This window comes from Vicugna pacos, chromosome 11 (genome assembly GCF_048564905.1).
Source record: "Vicugna pacos chromosome 11, VicPac4, whole genome shotgun sequence".
Lineage (NCBI taxonomy): Eukaryota > Metazoa > Chordata > Mammalia > Artiodactyla > Camelidae > Vicugna > Vicugna pacos.
In genome coordinates, this window is record NC_132997.1 from 941,902 (window position 1) to 966,145 (window position 24,244).

A 24,244-nucleotide genomic window follows, 5' to 3' on the forward strand; every position below is an offset into this window, starting at 1 on the left:
TGCTGATAATACCCCCAATAAGACATATTTACCATTATGACTCATTTTGGAATAACAGGTCATTGGCTTAAAGTCCTTTTGAAAATAAGAAGAATAAACGAACATAATTTCTACACCAGGGACAGCAGCTGCACCCTTCATGGAACCTGGTCACTAAACACAGCAAAATCAAAGATGAAACTCAAATCAGACACCAGGCCACAAAGCATAGCTGACTGAAGATGCCACAATATGACCTTTCATTCACCGAGGGAACCAGATGCATTTCTATGTATAATGTATATTTTTAAAAGCAATTATTTTATATATAGAATGTAATTTAGGAAAAAGAAAACTCCATCTGTAGACTTATAAACAGGAAGCACAAAGGGTGCCTTTGCAGACAAGAACCTGCATGCATAAATGCAAAGCCTATTGACAAAAATCCTTTCCTGTCTCCTAAGTTTAAAAAAAAAAAAAACTACTTCAAGGCAGTGGTGAGCTGAAAGGTTTCAGATACAAAACGTGCACATCAACAGCCTTCTAGTAGATAAAAGTGCACCATGCATAATAGAAAAGATAACGTTTCCTATGGAAATCTATTTTGAGATGCAACAATTTAAAGGCAACTGAGAGCTCAAAACCAAGTTCAACCAAGAGGAACAGAGCCCAAGCAAATGTACGGAAATGGACAAAGACATTGGAGAAGGAGGGGATCTGTGTTCTACCGATACTCCAGATCAGCAAATTCATCCTGAATTCAAGCCAGTGATGTGTCATGAGGTCACTCAAGGAACCAGGCAGAAACCATCAGCCAGAAGAAATAGGAACAATATCAAAGGCAGGTGTGAGATGTGGAAGGGGTGACCCGGTGCACCTTGCTGCAATGAGGCAGGATGCGCTTGCGGGCTTTCTGTACAGGCTGACTGGCTCACATGACTCTGTTTAGAAGGATATCAGCCAACAGCTGTGCCACACGGGCTACAGCCTGAGCTGAGTCACATCTAGTAACGGTTCTGAGTTCATCCTTAGACGACATGACCAGAAGGAACTGAGAATCAATGGTGGAGACATATCTGAATAAGTATTCCATTTCATTCCTTGGCAGTAAATCTTCAGCTTTGTACAACATAAATATTGACAAAGATATACCCAGGCACCCTATTTGAAAGCCTGACTGCATAATTGCATCTAATGGAAAAAAGCGGGCTCCGTTTCGGTATGCTAGGACATTGTTTGGCTTGGTAACCGATGCTTCTGAGACCCAAAGCATACTCTAGTATAACCGACAGCACAGAAATCTCCACTGATGACTTACTCATTTCAGGGTATTCATAAAATAACCCCAGTTTGCTCATGGGATACAGATGGTTTTCCCGTTCCCATCGTGGGTTGGTCTGTTCTGCTCCCGAAATTGTGGCATCATTAGATTCATGATCCAGCTGTCAAACAGATCAAATTATAAGGCAGGATATTATCAGACCAAGGTCATAAAAGTATTACTGATATCTCAAGCTGAACACATCATCTTCCCAAGAATTTAATTTCTTGTTTTCAGGATAAATTTCTTTTTATTGCTGCCTCCCTACCCTCAAATATTGTGAAAACTAGTCCTGACTACGTGCCTTGGGTTTACCAAAATTGTAACGACTACTACTACTTTATCTCCTACCTCCTTTTCAGGTGGGCATTTTAGCTTTTAGAAGATGCCTTCCCTCATTTGTTTTTTTACCCCCACTTTTCTGCTATTATCCACCATGGCCTTTCCAGTCTGAAAATCGTCAGAGAAAATAAGTAAAAGAAAGAAATACAGGTTCTGTGAGCTGGTGATAAGTGCTGTGGAGGAAAATAAAGGAGAGTGAAGAATGTGTGCTAGGGAGGAGTGGGGATGGGGCAGTGACCTTTGAATAAGGCAAAGACGGGAGCAAAGGGGTTTGCAGAGAATGGGCAGAGGAAACAGTGATCACAGGCCTGGAGGTCCCTCACGCTGGACAGACAGCATGGAGACTGGTGTGGGCCACAGTGAATAGGAAATAAGTGGTGGTTTTGGGGGTGGAGCCTTAGAGGCTGCCGTGAGGATGTGGGCATTTTTCCCTTTGAAGGAATTGCGGAGCCCTGGAGGGTCACCGAGCAAAAAAGTGATACTCTAATTTGGATAGAACAGGTCCAAGACCCTAATATAAGCTGAATAAATCAAGGGCCAAAGAAGTGACATGCCACCTCAAATTCAGTGCAGAGCTTGAAAGAAACACAGCCTCGACTCGCAGCCCAATGCTCTGCCCCCTTCTGGATGCTGTCCCACAGAGCTGTCTCTAACGTTAAGTTTTTTCCTCACTCAGAGGCTTGTGGGCCAACTGAATGCTTCCCCCTTTTTCAAATGGCAATTTGTCCTGAAAGGAAATCAGAGTTGGCAGTGAAACAAGGCATGGACCTGTAGCCTACAGAGCTGTTGTCTCTGAAAGCAACAGGTGGCACGTGGTTTACTCGTGGAGTTCAGCAGAAGAGACAGAGCAACAACAGACAACTTAGCATCTGGCTGAGCTTCGGCTGACAGCACTGCACGTTTGGATGGATTTCAAATTTGGACAGTGAGGCGGCTTCACACGAAAGGCAGGTGTATACATCATACATGCCCACACGTCTGTATGCATACACACGTAGACACACACAGAGCATATGATGTGACTTGTAAAGAGCTGCCTCTGCTTGGTTTCCCACGGCCTCTAATTTCAGCATTAACCTTTCATTGGCCATGCTCCCAGGTCTGCTACGAGATTTCTTTGCAATGGAACATGCCCTTCGCTTCACAATCTTTCTCCACTTCTTTCAATGACATTAGGGGAAGAGCAGGGAGCCCTGGGAAATGCTGGGGATATGGACTCGAGATACCGCTGAATCTGAATCCACACTTCATGGCTTATTTGTTATTTAACTTTATTTACATTCAAAATGCAATTGTTGCAGATCTCAGAAGATGATTTACACTCACTGCTATGGCAGAATGTTGCGGTTAGTAGACTCACCACTGGATCCTCTTATTCAACACGTTCTTCCAATATTTCAGATATTACTGTATCACAAATGCCCATTTCTATATTTTGATATCTGCTTTTCAGTATAATTATCTTCCTTCTTTATTCTCTAAATCTTATGGTTTTAAAACATTTTTCTGAGAAGTGTTCCACAGGCACTTTACATATGATAATTTGATAAAGAGATCCTGGAGATCAAAACCACATTTAAATCCTGAGATAAACTCAACTGTGTCATATACATGGCTAGGTTTAGTCTGCTTACTTTGTTACTTTGTTTAGTAATTTTTGTTTCAAACAACAAGATCCTTCTGTATAGCACAGGGATCTACACTCATTAACTTTTAATAGCCTTTAGTGGAAAAGTATATGACAAGGAATATATATATATATAGTCCAAGAATTAAACAAGAATTAACACAATATTGTAAACCAACTATAGTTTCAACAAAAAAAGTTGAAATAAAATTGAGAGATGAAACTTCCACTGCCCAGGCTGCTATGAGGATGAAAAAATTCAAAGCAGGCCAGGTATTAGCAACCCCCCTGACACAGCAAAACCCCATGTGGGGTCTTCCTTTTGAGCAGCACAGGCTAACCGGCTGTGGTCACCTGTAAATAAGGTTGAAGTCACTTAGACCCTTGGCTTGGGATCACCGTGGCCACAGGGGTGGGGGTCACTGTAGCACCTACGAAAATGACGGGGCCAGCCTGCTGCTGAAGCCACTCCCCAGGCTGCAGCCCAGAGCGCTGCAGGCAGGTCTGTGGTCCGGCCGGGGGCGCACAGCTCCACAGCCCCTCGGAGCCCTGCAGTGCGGGTGGCGCTGGGACCGCACTCGTCCATTACCCTCCCTGGCACCCAGACTCGGGATTCTCCTGGGGGAATTTTTCTCTGCCTCATACTTCCTGTCTCAGCCACTTGTGGAATCCGGTCCATGCCCCAGGGAAGAAGGGCTTTTACCCTCTGGGACCCAAATCCATCACGGTTTGGATCCAGAATGAAACTTCCATGTTAACTCACCTGGCGCTCCCTTCTTGTGCTGAACTGCCCTCCCCCGTCGATGGCATTAGGTCATATTAGAAGTCCCGACTTGCTTGTCCTTAGCTAAGACTCTGAGCCTCTTGCTCAGTGTTCCTGAGTGGAATCACTCATCTGTGGCAGAAAAGCTTGGGCTGTCGTCTACCCATCATTGTCCACGGTCTTTTGGGCTTTCTGTTGGTTTAAGGTTCTTGTGCAGGGATATCAATTTGCACATGAGAAGCAACTGTACACATTTTAAAAAATACAGACACTGGATCCTCCCCCCTCTCCTGCCAAGGCTGGAAGCTTTCTCCCTCTAGCAGGGGTTACACAATCATTTGCTTGGGAATTGACCACACATATTGGCATAATCATAGTATATTGCCCTTTACTCTGTGCTTGCCACGTGGCATTTTCTACTTCATGTTGTCTTTGTACCTTCATTATCACATTTAATCCCTGCATTATAGATTATCACCATTTCTGTTGAGGACACTCCTACTTGCTAATCTTGAATACAAGTATCTTTGATTCTCTTAAACTATTTCATTCCTGAGTTTCCTGTTCCTGAATTTAAAGAGTGAATTATGGACGCATGTATTTAAGATTCTCTTATTATATGTATCTGACTCATCCTCTAACCAAATCATATCTGGAGAAGAGAAATTTTCTCTTTTAAACATTTGCTTTTTCTTATTATATAGTAGTGCATACACACAGTGGAAAATGTAGAAACATATAAAGTAAGAAAATTACAGCAATACATTATCTAAACACCAAAGGACTATGCTATGTCATTTTGGGCATTTAACTATTTTTCTTTATATTTTATCATAAAATTTCCCTAGGAAAGTTGCTTAACCCTGGAATTGTACTAGCCTTTTGTCCAGTACAGAATAACATTCCCAGAAATGACCCCAACATCAAAATAGTATGTGAGGCTGGGAAGGCCACAGGGCACTCAGCTTATTGTCTGAGTCCTACAAAGAATGCTGTTAATTCACTGATGTTACACATTCGATGCCTGTGAGTCATTCACTCACTCAGCTGGCTCGGACTGAGACCTACTTTATACCAGGTGCCGATCCAAGTGCTGGGGAGACCCCAGAGGGAGCCTGGATCACGGCATCACTGTCCTTAATTTGCTCCCAGAATCCTACTCAAGAACCCTACATGGGATAGGGGGGGCGGAGGCAGGTGAGATATGGTGAAATTCATTTCATTATGTTCCTTTAGACATATTTAAAAAGCATGAAAATAGTCGCTAATTTTGGTAAGTTTTCTTTTCCTTTCCTATGTATTTTTGAGGATGGGTATAGTTTTGGTGCAGCAAGAGTAATTGATAGATCTTTGGTTTATTAGGATTTTATATGAAAAATTAAGAAGGAAACTGCACTTATACAAAGAGAAGAGGCAGTGAGGAAAAAACAAGCCACCCTCGAACTTGGCTACAATTCAGAATTCCTGGTTTTCAAAAAAGGGAAACATAATTCAAAATAAATTCCCTAAATATTTTAGCCCATAGTAGAAATACATGGAGGCAAAGTTCAGCTCACTGGAACCTAGAACAATGTGCTTACTTAAGTGAAGGTATAAACAGACCACAGATACTATAATGCATCCTTTATTTTAAACCAGTTCATGTGAGCAAGTTTCATTTCACATAAATTGCTAAGTAACAGTTTTGGAAATATATCCTTCTTGATTGGTAAAAATAGCTCACGGATTACCAGATTCAACAAAATTTAGTATTAAATAATTTACTTATTTCCTTCAGGAAATTCTTTTGAGTAATCTGAGTTAAGTGTTTCCTCTATCTGATCTATTACTTTTCACAGAGAAAAGTAGTATTATTTGCACATGACCTACTTTTACTCCTCTGGAAATATCTGACTGTGAGCTCAGGTTAAGGGTTGTCTACTGCACAGTAGGGAAAAAAAAGTTTCATTTCACAGCGGAGATCAGAATCATTTTTTTGAGGGGCGTGGTGAGCTGGGGGACAAGGGAAATGCCTTTGTTTCGAGACAGACCCCAGGAATCCACACTGAAGCTGAAAGATGAAGCCCTTGTGAAGAAATGTGGAAGGACACACTGACACGAAAATGTGTTCACTCTGCAAAAACAGAAAGAAAGAAAGAAAAAATAATTTAACTGCCCTATAAAGAGAATGGACAGAAACTTGGTAATAAGGGAGAGAGAAGGAAGGTTAAGAAAGGGAGGAGAAACAATGAAAGGAAACTTGGATGCGGTGGGCAGAATACCAGGTTTCTGGAGCCTACAATGAAGGATGATAAGAAAAAAAGTACAGTTTAAAAAAAGTTACAAAGTTTAAAATAGTTTAAAAATTAAAAAACAAAGTTAAAAAAATAAAATTTTATAGTGGCATGGAAGATTTTAAAATGATGGAGGTTTTTTATTTCAAAATTCAAGTTGTTTGAGTTTCTCCCCCATGCTACAAACAACAATAACACCTGCTTGTGTAAGTGGTTTTGGGGGACACCACAGAGAGGGACGAGCTCTGCAGTTAGGTTGGCCAGGAGCATAATGCTGGTGTGGAAGGCAAGACAGAAGAGAGATCAACAGTTTCATGAAAACAGATACTCAAAGCCAGAAATTATCTTAAAAAGGTTAGTGTGGTAGGCAGAAAAATGTTCCCCGCCAATATGTCTATGTCCTCATCCACAGAACATAGGAAGAGGTCAGATTCCCTGGCAAAGGGGCCTATGGTTGCAGATGTGGTTAAGGTTGCTAACCAGTCGACTCTAAGAGAGACCAGCTGGATTATAGATTTGGGCTCAGTGTAATCACCAGGGTCGTTAAAGGAGGAAGAAGGAGGCAGAAGAGGGGAGAGAGGAGAGGAGATCTGACCACAGGTTCAGAGTCAGAGGCACACAACCATGCTGACCTTGAGACAGAGAAAAGAGGTCACAGGCCAAGAGACGCAGGTGGCCTCTGGAAGAAAGAAAAGTCAAAGATACAGTTTCCCCTGAGGCCTTCAGAAACAGCCGTGTCAACACTTTGACTTCATCAGGCTTCTGCGTTCAAGAAACCTACAAGGTTAAATTTGTGTTGTTTAGTGGAGACTTTTTCTTTTTTCTTCCTACTACCATGATGTTTGGGGATACTAGTTACAACAGCAACAGAAAGCGAATACAGTAAGCTCCTTGAAATGTTCAGAAATTGCAGATAACACTGGACTGTCCACTTTGATGTGGGATTGGGCTTATGTGAAAATCAAAAGGACAGTGTGACCTTTGCTAACATCTGCTTTTCTCATTTTTAGGAAGAGAACAGTAAGTCAAAACCTCTGTTGTTATTATTTTAGACAGTGTCTCTTAAAACATTATGTAACCCTGTGCCTTAGGACCCTAAGAGAGTCTCTGTTCTTAGAAGAACCTGGATTCAGAGAGATAGGGTCTTACATCTGAGTCCCACAGTGGTCTCTTATTGGCAATGAGAGCTTGGGCAAATCAGTTACCCTCTTTAAGCCACAGGATCTTCATTTGCAAAAGGAAGATAAGAATAAGGATTGTTTGGGTGATTAAATTGTACACACACACACATGCACACATACATATATGTACAACATTTAATACAGTGACTAGCACATACTAGGCACTCAACAAATTCCTGTTATGGATTTTTAAATGCATATATAAAAGGAGGAGAAATTTGCAGGAAGTTGTAGGAAAACTTAGTTCATGGCCCCAAAAAGGGCTCTGATCAGTCAGTCCCCAGTGCTGTGCTAATAAGCAGAGACTATAGCACTTGAGGATTTATGTTAAACATAAAAAGGAAGGTATTTAAACATAATTATTAAACAGCAGGTACATTTATAATGTTGGCTGGATCATCTTATCTGGAGAGCTTTAATAAGCAGAGAGTCTCCCCTGTTCTAGAGATGGCCACGCAGGAAAATGACGTGGGTGGGTGGGCCGTTCTCACCCCAAGATCACATGACTGAGTACTCACGGAAGTAACACCTCTTGTATGTTATTCCAGATGGACTGTCCTCCCATGATTATTGTCAGCTGTGTCATCAGTTCAAGGAGACAGCCACTTGAGTCACACTGGAATATTAGAAAGAAAATCTCATTTAAATTTTGGATAGCTCTAACATGAAATAAAGTCATTATTTTATGCCTAAAATATCTAAGGAACAGAGAGTAAAGACACTCTTCATTGGGCAACTAAGAGAAAACCTGAAACAGGTTAGACTGTCAGAACACAAAGCTGTATTCACACCTCTTCATTTCTGTATTTTTACAGCCAATACACCAGATCTCACAGATAAGTCACAAATCTGCCCTTAAAGAATGTGATGTAGAAACACGAGGAGTAGTAGTTGACAAAGTGGAACAAGAACACCTTCATGGCTGGGTTGTTCTCATAGTCAGTCTGGTCCTTGGGAGCTCTGCAGCTAGAATAAAGAAAAGGTAAGTCTGCAAAATTGTGAACGGCTTTGAGACCCTAATCAAAGCCACGGACACATGAGTTAACACGCTAAATATGTATGTATATATATATATATATATATATATATACGCAATTCACACTGTTTTATATCAGCTGTTTTGAATTTCTTAACTTATCCACTATGTTATTTCCAACTGTACACAATGTTGTAAGAGTTTCTCCCACTAAGAACGCAATATCCCACAAGGCAAAAAAAAAAAAAGTCACCCGTTCCTTAAAATTTATAAGCACAACAGTATCCAATGGTCAAGAACTGTCCTCTGTCAGGTGTAATTTGAAAGAAAGCTACTTCTCAACATCCTGCTAAATAAAATTCTCTTGTCTCCCTGAACGGCAGTAAGGTAGGACTATTGAAGAAGACAAACAAAACACGGGGCAACTTGCTAGAAACATTTGGGGAACATAAAACGGTCATCCTCCTAGTTCAGAATTTGAATTGGTCTTAGTATTTTCAGAAGATGACCACTGAGCAGACCACTGGGAGAACCACCCAGCCACATGCAACGTGTGGGAAGCACTTAACTTAGGCCGCTAAGCCGCTGGGTGGGATACAAGCCAGAGAGAAGAAACATTTATTATAGAAGCCGCAGCTGATGAGAATGGAGCTACACTAACAGGAACAGCATGGGGGGAAGACACATAACAGTGTGATTAATTGTCCTCTCCGTAACGCGCAAGCAAATCTGCCACTGGAACCATGACCCTCTTCCACTTATTTGCAATACAGAGACTATTTACTTTCAACAATAGGGTACATTATCTAATGTAATTGAAATTATTATTAAACACTGACATATTTACACAGAGCTTGGACATTCTAAAGCGTCCTTTGTCCCTTTTACTAATGCAAAAATGGAGCTAATTCACTTCTCATATAGGCTAGAGGAAATACGTTTACACTTGAAGTTAACTAAAGACTGTAATGTACTGCAATTGAAGTGCCTAAAAGATAGTCTCTGTTTTGACCTGGTTCTAAAACTTGTGTAGAAATTATCTCAGCTGCAGGAGGAGCTTACCAGAGTCAGTCATCATGACTGACACGTTCTCATATATGGCGTTCAGGGTCATGAAGATGATAAAACTGATGAGGGAACCAGTGATGGGCGTGGCCCACCTGCACAGTCAGGTACTTTTGGATTGGGTCTGTTCCACTCAGGTTCTTGGGAAGTTTTGCAGAAAATACAATGAACACTGAAAGTCCGTAGACAATGATCCCAATAACTGAAGCAATGGTCAACAGGACCTGACAACCCAAAAACCCAGCAGCATGAGACTCACTAATGATCGTATTTTTACACAGAAAACTTGCCCCCAACCCAGCTTAAACAGAAAACATGCATGTGTTGTAAACTTCACATAAACGTGAGAAGTGATATAAATCGCACGTAAATGCCATAAGAGACGTGAAGGGATCAGGCATGTTAAATTTTAGTGGAGGAGGAATGAAAGATGTCAAAAAGAATGAGTGCATCCACTAATGTAACACGCTGGCAGCAGGAGCAGCTGTGTGCAGGGCATAGGGAATATATGGGAACTCCACTTTCTGTGAATTTTTCTGTAAACCTAAAACTGCACTAAAGAAGAAAGCCTATTAAGTATATTTTAATGGGTCAAAATGGGGCAACTGGTGGCATGTTCTTTTGGAGGGAAGTCTGTGATAGCAGAACAAATGAAAGTATCCCTTCTACATCTGTAGAATTACTTAGGTTATGAACTAGTTGTAACCCATGAAGGGGATATGCTTCCTTTCAAGGGGGAACCTATCACTGATTCAGGGTTCAGCAGGTGCTAGCTGTCGTCTTCATTCTGAATAGAACCAGTGAAGCTGTGGACATGCCCTGAGGGAAACAGTAGAAGTGACAGCATGTCTCTGCTGATGAAAGCTTCACATGCTTTTCATACTCCTTGAGATCTTAAAATGGCAGGTATTCCTACTCCCTGCATTTGCACAAGATTCATGTCCCTGATCCACTGTTGTTCTGACTGTGTGGACCCAAGGGCAGCGGGGGTGTCTGAAGCATAATTTGCACGTGGCTAATAGGGTTTCAGTTCCTCACTAGGCAGGTTTTTTTCTGGCCACTGAAGAATGCGCATTAAAGATCCCATTTTTAAACTGTTTTCCTTCCATCTACCTTCTTGGTCATAGTCCAGAAGCATGTACTCAGTGTCCCTGGCTGCTCCTGATGGCTGCCCCAGAGAGAAAGCTACAAAGAATGTGAATTTCAGGACTAAGTGAACCACATCATGTTATTTACAGCAGCGGGCGGCTGGTTTGCACCTGCAGGGGAGAGCAGAGGGAGTGTTTACAAGCCCCTCCTGGAGCCACACTCCTGCACCTGGATCCCAGCTCTGATGCTAGCTGTGGGGCCTTGTGCAAATTTCTTAACCTCTTGTGGCTTCAATCTCTTCACCCATATAATGGGGGAATAACAATAGCAATTCATAGGACTATTGTGATGAATCAATTATTTACTAATTGTGAAAAAATTTGGAACATTAACCGCAGGCATGTGAAAAACTCTGCGTAAGTATTAGCTACGAATATGGTGACCAAAGACTTAAAAAGGTGTTTTTATTAGTTTTTAAGCCATCAGTTTGTAGAGAAAGCATTTTATTTTCTCCTCAACTCTCTTTCATCATCCTTTTCTTCACAGTTAAATCTTCATGCTTGTGAAAGGAATAACTTTTTGGTGTGTGTGTGATTAAATGTGAAAATTAGTTAAGGCTGAGAAAAATGTATTATAGAAGGTATATTAAGCCTTCCTCTCTTGTACAGCACATAAAGGCCATTTAAATAGTATGTATTTTTAAAAGTCTGCATAATAATTTTTTAATTATATATGAAGTAAACATAATAGTTAAGAATCCTTAAATGCTTACTATTGCTTCAGCACACATCTATTTTTCAAAATCCTCACAATCACCCTGTGGGGAAGGTAATATTATATCTTTTACAGATGAGGAAATAGAGCCACGTGGAGATGATGCAATTTGCCCCAAATCAAGCAACTATTCAGTGAAAGTACTGAAATACTCAAAGAGCCCAAAGACACACTAACTGTATAGCACTGTCTCCTACATGGTCTGTGAAATCAATTCTAATTCATTTCAGAACTTTTACAAACTTGACACATTTCCATTTTTCTTCCAAGCACTTAATGGGTTCACTATTTCTTAAGAAACAGGAAAGCTTTCCATTCTCCTTCCTCAAGTTTCTTCTTATTTATCACATTTTCTGATCATAAATTTAACATTTGCTCATTAAAGAAAATTTGAAAGTACTCAGTAGTGGACAGAATTGCTGTCCTGGATCTGTCCCCAGTCTTAGAAGAGGACCCAGAACTTGCTATAGGATAAGTAACCTCTATTTTGTTTATAGTCCTGTGATTTAACCTCGATTGACCCACTCTTTCTGAAGCACCAGAAGTAGATCTCAGTTGGTTTAAGACAAATAATACCCCTCATAGTATTGGCCTCGCACATGATTGGAGAATTGGCAAATAACCCAGGAAGAGCCACTATTATGTGAGGAGATACTTACTGGTGCCCATGTGAACCATAAGCTTCCTCCATTAAGAGAGGAAGCTGCCAAAAGAGACCTGTCTTGGTTTGGATGGATGATCTGGGATGCTGCGTGCCTAGAAGCAACATGCTGAGACATCTTTGGACACAGAATGAAGACAGGACAAAAGCAGCCCTTGACATCATCTAGGCTAGAGTATCTCTCCTTGACTGAAGCCAGACCTCAGACCTGAGGTTTTCATTTACAGGAACCAATAAATCCCATGCATCCCCATTTTTTGGTTGTTGTTTAAACACATTGGAGATTGATTTTGTCACCTACAATCAAAAGACTCCAAATCTGAAAATGAATTAAAAAAAAATAAGAATAATGCTTTGACCTATAGACATAATTTCTTCAGAACGGTGCATTGTTTGTATATTACAAATCATTTTATATATTAATTTTATTCTCAAATCTATCATAAGCATAACACTTTGACATGTCATAAAATATTTTCATGGACACACTTTTTCATGGCTGCATACTATTCTACTTTGTGAATAGTTGGAAGAATATTTTGGCTGAGATTTTATATATGTCTGTGACTTGCATCCATAATGACTTTTCCCTGTCATTTTGAAATAATTCCTGATTAAAAGTTTTTCAAAGCTGAATTAGTGGATTAAAACATATGAATATTTTTGACTCTTGATATCAACTGTCAGACTGCTTTCTAAGAAGGCTTGAGGAGTACACCAGAAATTAACACAGCATTGTAAATCAACCATACTTCACAAAAATTATCCAGTAACCTAGGCATGGGATTGGTGATCACTGACATTTCATCCTCATAAACAGAGCTGTGTCACTTGAGAGGTGGAAAACTATTTCATTTTGATGTGCACTGAGTGAATTACCATTGAAGTGTGACATCTATTTTTTCCTTTGTGAATGTGTGTTCATCTTCTCTGCCTTCTACGCTCCTGAGATATTTTGATGTTACATTTGAAGTGATCTGAACTCTCTATGTATTGAAGGAATTAGCCCCTTGTCGGATTTGTAAACAAATAACATCCTCTGGTGTTTTGTTTAAAATTAGGATGCTTATGATGCATGAAAATCTTTGTATAATTTCCTCTGAAACTTACTGTTCATCTAGAGGTTGTATACTCATCCATATTTATTTCTAGTTTTTTTTCTAATTGTGTTACTTTTTAAATGTTTCTGGAATTTATCATAATATATGGTTCACTGTATGATTTCAATCTTTTCTTTTCCCCCCAAGTAGCTAACAAGTGTTCCATTTACTGAATAACCTTTATTTATTTCCCTGATTTGTAATGCCTTCCATCTCTTATAGTAAATTATTATTGATATCAGAGCCCATATCTGGACTTCCTGCCCTACTTTCTAATCTGGCTATTCTTGAACTAGTAAAACTCTCATTATCTTATTAATTATTATATTGCTAATATGATTTTATTCACAATAAACCCAAATGAATTTTATAACTTCTGATATTTTGGAGATATGATCTTTTAATCTAGAATCATGTGATTAAAGCATCTTTTATATCTTTCAGTAGTTTACTTTTATTTTTTGATAGTTCCTACTATCCTTTTGTTAGGCTACTCTTAGATATTTTACCTAGGTTGTTACACTTGGAAAATTTTAGAAATCTTAATGCCTCCATCTGGTCTCTTAATCAAACCCTGGAGAATCCTAAACCACTGATCTGATTTGAACAAATGAGGTGAAAAGAATTGGGGGAAGCACTGTGTGCAGAAGAGACTGTGGAACCTCCAGAGTGGCGCCCTGCGTTGGCTCAGATTTTCTCTGGAAAAAGTTTTCTCTATGAGACTACATAGTTCCCAACTTGACTTTCAGTTTTCTCAGCATTTCACATTAGATTTTAAAAGTCTGTGGCAGGTTCTTACCAAGAAAAAGAGCACTTGCACAAAGGGTTATATGTATACACTTTCCCCAGGTGGTAAAGGGAACACGCTCTTCTTCCTTATTAAAAAAACAAATTTAGTCAATCAAGGGATTACACCAATGAAATGCCATTTCTCCTTACTGGTCACTAAATCCTAAACATAAAAAGAATAATAATAATTTTCAGACATTGCCTCCTTGTTTGTAAATGCATGGGTTTTTTTCCTGTTTTTTTTTTCCTTTTCTTTTCTGTTAACAATGTCAAACACACAACAAAATATGTACAGTGTTCATTTTAATACTATTTTTTGAAAATGCACATGTGAACAGTAAACTGTCCCTGCCATGGTCTGAGCACCTGACGAGGCCAAGCTGTAAAGCTCTATTCCTTAGCTTGCCTTTGATTTCAGAAGTGAAGGTAGTGACAGCTTAGAGTCTGTGCAGGACAGAAAGTATCATAGGTGTCTGCAGCTAACTGGTCTCCACTGTGTGTTTCTTGGTTGAGCTTTATGTGTTAATTAGCTACAACTATGAAGTTTAAGAGTTTCCATTTTAGAGTTTATATTTAGAATTTTTTAACAGATGAAATCAGTTAGACTCAAGATTTAACTGGATTATAAAACCAGATATAGTATAATAATAGCTGTAACTAAGTACATGGCCCTTCCTCTCTGCCAGGAGGCCTTCCAAGTAGATTCTGTACATTACTTCGACCCGTCCTTACCACTGTCATGAAGAAGCAACTCTCTTATTCTTATTTTATAGGAAACTATGGCACAGAGAAGTTAAGTTGTCCAAGATCACTCAGGAAGCAAGCTACTGTGTTCAAATATGAATTTAGGCAACTTCATTCCCAAGATCTCACTACCACAACGCTGGCCTCTCTAAACAATGGAGCATGCTTTCACAAGTAAAGTAAAATACTTCAAATACAAAACTAAAAAAAAAAAAAGGCAATTTTTTAAATAAGGAAGAACTATAAAGTTAAATGAGTCTTCATCTTCAATTTTTCAACAAGCATGTTCCAATGAAAATTTAAACTAATTAGCTGGCAATTTTAAATTTAAACTTGGTAGTTTAAATGACCAAAAAACTTTTCTTCAGTATTTTTTGTATGCTGCCAATATGATAAGTTTTTTGTTTTTCAGGACTCAAAAGCATTATGAACATCTAATTTTGTCTAAGATTCAGCTTTCATCTCTGAATGTACAGTCATTCACCAACATATGCTTTTACCCCCATCTTCAGTTGTAAACAATGGGAGCTATTCATAATGGGGATTATTAGAAGCTTATTACATTGTAAAAGACAAATGTCACTTTCTATTCGTAGCTGAACCTCATTTTTTTCCATTTATAAAAGAGGATTTCGACCTGCTTTCTCCATATCTTTTCAATGCCAACATTATGTAGATCTGTGATTCATTTATTAAATCTATATTTGGAGACATTTTCAGATGCTCCTAATAAAAGCATTTTTTCCAAGTGTTATTCATGCTCATAACCTTCTGTCCTGCTGCTGCTGACTGCAAGAACAAACAGCTCTAAATTATCTCAGCTGATGGAAAGAAGCAATAATACAAATGACTCAAAAATCATCTTTTCATAGCTCTGGAATGTTGATACAAAGATATATAGTTTTATTTTTTTTAATTTTGCAGCAGGAGTGGCAGCAATAAATTTACATTTCCAATTATGTAAAATGCCTAGCTCAAACACTGCTCAAACACTGATGGCACCTCAACAAATGTTTCCCTGCTTCTTCTACACTTTCTCTGACTTTAGGATGAGAGCCATGCTTCTTTGTGCACATCCCAACAGGAAGGGGTAGCAGTGACTGGGACTTAGTTCAAGACAAAGGGGCACTTAGTCTACTATGAAAACGAGGCCGCATGTGAAAAAATGGGAGTCAACTATAAAAACCAATTTGTCTTTCCTTCTACAACTATGTCATTGCAGCTAATTTATATTTTGCATTTTTTTTTTGGTGTTATGAAAGGATACAAATCAATGCCTCTTATACACTTATACCAGTCTTTTTCTTTTCCCCCTTTTTACTGTTATTATGAAGGAAGGGCCTCACTTCTCTTCTGTGTCCACCATTCCAGGCAGTGCTCCTTCAACTTGGCTGCACATTAGAATAACCAGAGGAGCTTTAAAAACTTCCCTATGCCAGAATGCACCCCAGGCCACTAAGTACCATCAGAGTTTGCAGTGATGGAATCCAGGCACCAACATTTTTTAAGGTCCCCTGGTGATTCCAACATGCAGCCAAGGCTGACAAGTCCAGAAGTAAACAGACTAAAGTGCATCTAAACAGCACCCGCTCTTCCTGGGTAATCTCATCTATCTCCACGTGGGGACACCGCGCCTCCTATTCTGGTCGGACTTGTTCTTCCTGCTCAACCGTGTCCCATTTGTACTCAAGTTCTGCCTGGCGCTGCTTTCAGAACTCCAATAGTAAGGTGACTAACATCGAGAGAGAACAGCAGAATGTGGATCTTCAGTGATGACTGATGCTTCAGAAATCTGTACTTAATATTTATTACACTTAACACTTTGGTAAATGGTTAATAAAATCACATTATATTTATAGGCGATACTAAAAAAATGAGTTAATACCTTTTGTTTAAGAAAAAAGAAAATGTAGATAATTTATTGAACTTTTGGAAACAGACTAGCTCTCTAGCTCAGGGGAAAGGTATTAACGTGATGGTCAGAGGCAGGTGACTGTGTCTGATGCTAAAGTACCTGCTACCAGCACATTATGCCCACTAAAAACACAAATATCGGGGGGAAGGGTGGGTATAGCTCAGTGGTAGAGCACGTGCTAAGCATGTACAAGGTCCTGGGTTCAAGCCCCATTACCTCCATTAAAAAAAAGTAAAAAAAAGCACAAGTAACTGTCACAATTTAAAAGCACTGCACGGTGCACCCTCCAAGCCTTCTCCTCACATCCCTCTGTCTCTTCTGTCCAAAGGACCTGAGAGTGGGGAAGGGGATGAGAATGCTTTAGTAGCCCCTGCATTTCTATTTTCCACCACCACAGTCACACAAACTTAAAATAATATTCTTAAATATGGAAAACTGCCATTTTCCTCAATCATCGGTAAAGTAATTTTTAGAAATCGTCATTCTGTTTTAAGAATCGTAACTTTAAATAGCAGACAAAAACAACATGAAATGGTAATTGAAAATGTAGCTTCAGGGGAAATCCCCTAAGCCCTTCTTCCCACCAGACTGTTACCCCTAGGCCCCAACTCTAGAGAAATTGCAGAATAACCACTGTGCCCTCCACCAATGTACCTGAGTCTGTACAATGCTCTGAGAATAAAGAGGAAAAAGACACAGTCCCTGCTTCCGGGAGCTCCTAGGTGCACAGGACTCATAGTGAAGTGATGGCTGAGGAGGCGTGTTAAGAGGGCTTGGATAACAGTCAGCAGAGGGTGCTCAGGGCAGAGAGCCGGAACTGTAGCCAAGGCTCTCCCAGAGGAGGGAAACACTGTGCTGAGTTCTGAGATGCCCTAGAAGTGATCAGGTGAACGTATAATGTTAAGGCCATTTCTCCCTGGGGAGCTGCGCATGCAAAGGAGGGAGGCCAAAGAGAGCCAGGTCCCTTCCAGGAACTGCAAATAGTCTACAAGCGAGCACAGGGTGTGGGAGGCAGATGAGCAACCAGGTGGAGAGATCACAGGTGCACATCTCAAAGGACTCTGTGTGCCTCCAAGGTAGAGGAGACATGCAAAGTGATCTAGAAAGAGACAAGATAGAGGCAGGGAGGACTATTGGCAGGTTCATGTGGAGGCCTGCTGAGGCCCTGCCAGGAGGAGAGAGAAGAAAACATTTCAGCAGGTGGACGGATTGGCCACAGGTGTGATGGAAGGGCAGGAAGAGGTCAAAGATGCCGGCCAGCTTTCTGGCTTTGGCAGTGTCTAAATTTTAGTGCCATTCCCTGAAATAAGAAGGGCAAGAACCTCCTAGCGGAAAACATAGGCAAAACATTATCTGACATACGTTTCAAAAATTTTCTCCTAGAAGAAATAAAAGCAAGAATAAACAAATGGGACCTAATGAAACTTACAAGCTTCTGCAGAGCAAAGGAAACCAGAAATAAATCAAGAAGAAAACCTATGGAATGGGAGAAAATTTTTGCAAGTGAAACTGACAAAGGCTTGATCTCCAAAATATATAAGCAGCTCATATGACTCAATAAGTAAAAAATAAACAACCCAATCCAAAAATGGGCAGAAGACTTAAACAAGCAACTCTCCAAGGAAGACATACAAATGATCAAAAAGCACATGAAAAAATGTTCAATATCACTAATTATGAGAGAAATGCAAATCAAAACTACAATGAGGTATCACCTCACACCAGTCAGAATGGCCGTCATTCAAAAATCCACAAATGCCAAATGCTGGAGAGGCTGTGGAGAAAGGGGAACCCTCCTACACTGCTGGTGGGAATGCAGTTTGGTGCAGCCACTATGGAAAACAGTGTGGAGATTCCTCAAAAGACTAGGAATACACTTACCATATGACCCAGGAATCCCACTCCTGGGCTTGTACCCAGAAGGAAATCTACTTCAGGGTGCCACCTGCACCCCAATGTTCATAGCAGCACTATTTACAATAGCCAAAACATGGAAACAACCTAAATGTCCATCAACAGGTGACTGGATAAAGAAGATGTGGTATATTTATACAATGGAATACTACTCAGCCATAAAAACCGACAACATAATGCCATTTGCAGCAACATGGATGATCCTAGAGAATGTCATTCTAAGTGAAGTAAGCCAGAAAGAGAAAGAAAAATACCATATGAGATCACTCATATGTGGAATCTAAAAAAAAAAAAAACAAACAAAAACAAAGGATAAATACAGGACAGAAATAGACTCATGGACAGAGAATAGAGACTTGTGGTTTCCAGGGGGGTAGAGGGTGGGAAGGGATACACTGGGATTTCAAAATTGTAGAATAGATAAACAAGATTACACTGTATAGCACAGGGAAATATACACAAAATGTTATGATAAATCACAGAGAAAAAAATGTGACAATGAGTGTGTATATGTCCATGAATGACTGAAAAAATGTGCTGAACACTGGAATTTGACACAACATTGTAAAATGATTATAAATCAATAAAAAATGTTAAACAAAAAAAGAAGGGCAGGAAGAGGGGCAAGTCATGAGAGCAGACAACTGATTCAGTTCTGGCTGGGTGCCTGTGGGCTCCAGGAGAGATGTGCAGTAGGCAAATAAAAGTCTAGAAATCGGGAGAAATTTCTAGGCCGAGCCAAGTAGTTTTCCTGTTTCAAGATGCTAACGGGTGTGAGTGGACAAGCTCACAAGAGGTGTAAAGGGATAGCTCTCACCCTCCTGCATATGGGAAGCATCTGGGAGCCTTTAAAAAATAGTGCACCACAGCCTGGAGTGGGGCCTTTGTACTGTTTATTGTTTTTTAAACACTGTTTTCCTTTTTGGGCGGGATAGTTAGATTTATTTATTTTAATTGAGGTACTGGGAATTGAACCCAGGACCTCTTTCATGCTAAGCACATGCTCTAACACTGAGCCGAACCCTCCCCACCTTTTTCTGTTTTTAGACATTAGCTCTACCGAGCAGTCAGGGTTGAGAATCAACCTCCAGAGAGCAGAGAGTCTTGGGGGTAGAGAACAAGGAGAACCTGCCTAGAGTCCTGAAGACCCCACCAGGGGCAGCCGGAGACGCAGGGGACCTCGGACGGGCTGCGAGGAACGTGAACTCAACACTCCCCAATGGTGAAGACGACAAACATGTTTCAAGCACCCACTTCCCAGCAGTGTTTGTTCTGACGTTACTAGTTTTCCAGTAATACTGAGTGAGAATAGAAATAATCTAGACACAGGGATCAAATTCAAATGCTGATTATGATCATACTTAGCTGCGTGATTACTGATTAAAAGTTACTCGTCTGCCACGTGTAAAATGGGGGACCTAGCACCTTGCTCGTGGGCTGCTGTGAGCGTAATGAAATGACATCTATAAAGGCGCTCCTGACTCTCAGAGGTAATTGCTACTATTGTCCCCATTTGGGACACCAAGAAACAGAGGCACAGAAAGCTTCAAACATTTGCCCAAGATGAGGGTTGTGATCTGGAATCAAGCCAATGACTTCTTGGATCCAGAGCCCAGGATCTTCTTACGAACAACACGGCACTGCCCAGGCTTCCTGCTCCAAAACACTTCTCCCTTTGGCTCAGTTCCACGGTGCCTGCGCTGCACAGATGTCCTCACTGCCTGCCTGCCCTCCCGGTGTCTGACCCCAGCACTCCTCCCTCTGTCCCACACAGCGCTTCCTTGGGCACACCATCGCTCACGAGGCCATTGCTGTGGCTACTCGGATGTTTACACGGAAACGCAGGTGGCAGCCCAGCTTTTTGCTATAGATGCTGCTGTCAGTGGAGGCAAAGAGCTCACAGTTGGTGGGGGAGGCCTCTTGTGGTCTCCTTGGCTGTAGAGCTGGATGAAATCCAGTTTCCCTTTGCAACTTAGACATCCAGTATGAGAGATATGTAAGGTCATCTGGCCTCTCAACATAGAAATTATGCCCCCGCAGTCGTTCTTAACATTGTAATATCCTGGCTTCACCAGGGAGCAGAGGCCATGGCCTGTTGTCCACCAAATTTTGTTTCCTTGCACAACAGCTACAATGGGGTGAGTTAACACCAGACCAGAAAATCTACAAAGCCCTAGTGTACTATTTCCTGACACTTGCAGGTCACCGAAATACCCCAGATCCTCCAAGTAAACAACTAGTAAGAGGAACTGAGCTGGCTCATCTGTCAGACCCCTGATGGCAGGACTGATTTGGCCTCTCCTGCTCTCGGGATGATCCGTTCTCCTTCTGTGTGCCCTTCCCCGAGTGAAAGGGACTGTTCTTTGTTTATGGGCTAGGGAGTATTTGTGGCTCTCTGACCGGATCTTCAAAATAGAGCTCTTGGTGAGAGTGGAAGCATGGCACCCACGTCTCATGAGCTCAGCTCCCCAACAGCCTCATCTAGCCAAGACTGTGGCCAACACCAGGGGTCCATGCTGTTGAGTGTTGGGTCTGGAGAGCAATGCCTCCACCACTGAGAAGCTGCCCCACCACTTGTGCCCTTGTCCCCTTCGAGGGGGAGGTGACGCATCCATGGGATGAAAGCCGCGAGGGCACTAGGTGACTGTGGACCAAGCTGTGACTGGCCGGTCCTGCCCCCCATGTGACCCATGTTAGCCTCAAGTGCAGAAAATCCCCAAAGAGACCCCTGCTTGAGTGAATGGGTCACCTATAAGCCAACTGTCCTCGGGCCGCCTAAGAAGCAACACAGTATACACAGTGAGCCACCCACTCACTGAAGTCCCCAAGGCTCACAGCTCCCTAATGTGAGACCAGGTACCCCCAGCAAACAGAAGACACTTATTTTATAATTGACTTGAGAATTCTACTGCCAACACTGCCTTCCACCTTCCAGTTATAAAGTTCTTTCCACTCTGTCCCCTGCTCTGCAATTGTGCAATCACTCCTGAGCTCCTTCATGAGACAGGAGGGAAGGGGGCCGGGCACAGCCATTAAAAGGATGGCACAGCCATTAGCACCTTAGACGGTGGAAAAGTCAACTCCCAGTAGATCTTGAGCTTCAATACACTCACTGAAATACAGCAGGATGCTAAAAGGCACTCCCACAGGTGCCAGGACAGGTTCAAGGCTGACCATGAAAGTACAAAGGGTGAGTGGTGGCCCAATTCCTGGGAATCCCAACACCTTCCCCAAAGCGGTTGGAATAATCCTCACACTTATTAGCATATGAAAATCCTGAGTGCCTAAAAACTAACAACCACACCTCATGGCTGCTCTCTCTGCTGAGGGAGACAGCCCACACTATGTCAGAGGAGTGTGTAACTATTTTTACTTTAAACTGGAGCACCCAACCCCCACGCCTCATGGCCTTTCTGTTGCCTTCTGAAACAGCCCACTCTGTCTGTGGAGTATATATCTCTCTGAATAAATCTACATTTACTGAACTGTGGCTCTCTCTTGGATTCATTCCTGTGCAAACCAAGGACCCACATTTCACGAGGTGCATCTCAGGGACCCAAATAAGACCTGGGATACGGCCATCCTCTCCCCCACATTTTCCTGTATCATACATTCCTTCCCAAAGGATCTCACCTTGTGCACTCCAAAGTAGACGGCACTCATGTGTCCTGACCTGGATCTGCTTCTGCGTTTATCATTTCTTATGTCCACTAGAACGTCACCTTCATGAGGACAGGGATATGGTTCTGTTTACAAAGGAAACACCAGAACATCACAGGTGCTTGAGAAGTATTAGCTGAATGAATGAACTGTGGGAAGTCCTGGGAATTCAACTTGGAACTCCTAGCCACTTGGCTCCAAGCTGACTCCAGTTGCTCCCTCCTACTCATGGCTGACCTCTTGCCACCATTCTCTCCTCTGCCATCACCTGAGCCGGGATGAGCTGAGATGAGCACACACCCCGGAGAGCATAGTGAATGGTTCATGTCGTTGCAACACACTCGCCCTCTGACTGCCAGGGGTTATTTTCGATGGACAAACTGAAGGCAGCACCATGTGCACCGCCCTAACCTACAACTCACTTGAAGCACCAGGACTGCACACAGGGTAAACGCTGGCCCTTTCCAACCTAAGGAGAGGGACTATGGGTGAGAAGAGGGTCTCTGTCAACTAACACTCTCTTTACAAGCCCAGTCTTAGAAAAGCTCTTTAAAGACACTTTTGGTATCTTCCTTGTATTTCTGTAATCCCTCTAGATTTTGTCATTTTAATCTATGCATCAGAAATACAGATGCTCTTGAAATCTCTTTTGATTTTCAATGAAGAAAATCCTCAATTTACTTCTCTGCTAAGAAATTTACTGCACTTTATATTAAGAAAAGCAGCTGCCTTTCATGAGTTTCTATCTTCAAACACCTAATTTCACAAGAATCAGTGAAGCAGGACATGAAAATCACGCTGTGCTTTATCTCCTACAGGTGGGCAGGAATGAAATGAATGAGTACTGATCTCATGAGACGGGAAGGCTGGGGCTGTCTTATTCCTGCTACAGATTGAAGGGTCCATATCTGTGAGAGAGAGGATGGACCAAGGATGAGAAACCACCATTTTCTAACCCATTTCTCTTTTTCAGAGTCCCAGACAAAACAGTGTGATTGCATCAACAAAACAAGAACATCTGCACCCTTTTAAATGCACGCTACAAGTTTACTACTACACACGGCACTCTGTCATTGACCTAAAGGCTGATGACAGCCAAGAAATTTGCAGGGATCTTATTCTGTGCTCATCCCTTTTTGTCTTTGGAACCTCAGGAAGTTTGCCTCCTCTCCTTGAGTGTCATTTTCCTCATCCTTCAAATGGAAGTGTAACAGTCATTCATTTACTCAGTGTCTATTCGACAACAGGAGACGGCTTATGAAAACAATAATTAAAAAAAAGCAAGACAGCAATTCTAATCTGTGCTGTCTTCCTCCTCCTCCCTGAACATGAACTTACAGGCTAAAATGGCATCTTTCACTAAATCCCGAACTTAAGGAGCAGTTCTGATAAGGAAGTCACAGGACTGCCGTTTAACCGAGAAATGACCCGGTGAAAAAGAATGAGTTGCCAGCAAATCCTCAAAACCCGTAAGGGTGCAAACCCTGGGAGCTACAGCCATGGGTGGGAGTTCCTTAGTTCCCCATTTCACAAAGCCGAGAACTTTGCAGGGCACGTGAAAGACACAGATAGCCCAGTACAACTACACCATGTTTTGGAGTACACCGGGGCCACATCACTGCTGACCTGCACTGCTGTGTGGCCCAGAGCAAGAGCCCTGGGCGGGGGTGACTGTGTTTGAGGCTGGACAAGAACTTCCTGTTCTGTCTCTTTTACTCTCTCTCTTCCTGCAATAAAACAACCGGCAGCACTCTGGTGGGGAGCACTGTACCCACATTCTCTGGCAAACCACACACCAGACAGCTCTAGCTGATCTGAGAGAGGACTCTTCAATGAACATATATACACCAAAGTCAGGCAGAAGGCTGCCTGTGACCTTGGGAATCCAAACCAGCTTGTCCTGTTAATCAGGATATTACACATCTAAAGAAAGTGTGCACCAGATGAAGACGATGCTTTAGATAGCGTCGGTGGTTATGTCCAGCAGTGTCTAAGGACAAGTCATGCTCTGGTAGATGGAAGCATTTTGGTTGCTTTAAGAGTTTGCTACTGAAGGGCTGGGACATTTCAT

The 24,244-nt window shown here is 41.6% G+C and overlaps 1 long non-coding RNA gene across 1 annotated transcript in view; it reads right to left on the reverse strand.

The window, feature by feature from the left end:
• Positions 1-1,188: 1,188 nt before the first annotated feature.
• LOC140699606 (uncharacterized) overlaps positions 1,189-24,244 on the reverse strand; it is a 47,522-nt gene continuing 24,466 nt past the window's right edge. The window contains exons 2-3 of the long non-coding RNA XR_012077816.1: positions 8,005-8,102; positions 1,189-1,421 (exon numbers count right to left, since the gene is read on the reverse strand). This is a non-coding gene — a long non-coding RNA (uncharacterized lncRNA). The remainder of the gene's footprint in view (positions 1,422-8,004; positions 8,103-24,244) is intronic.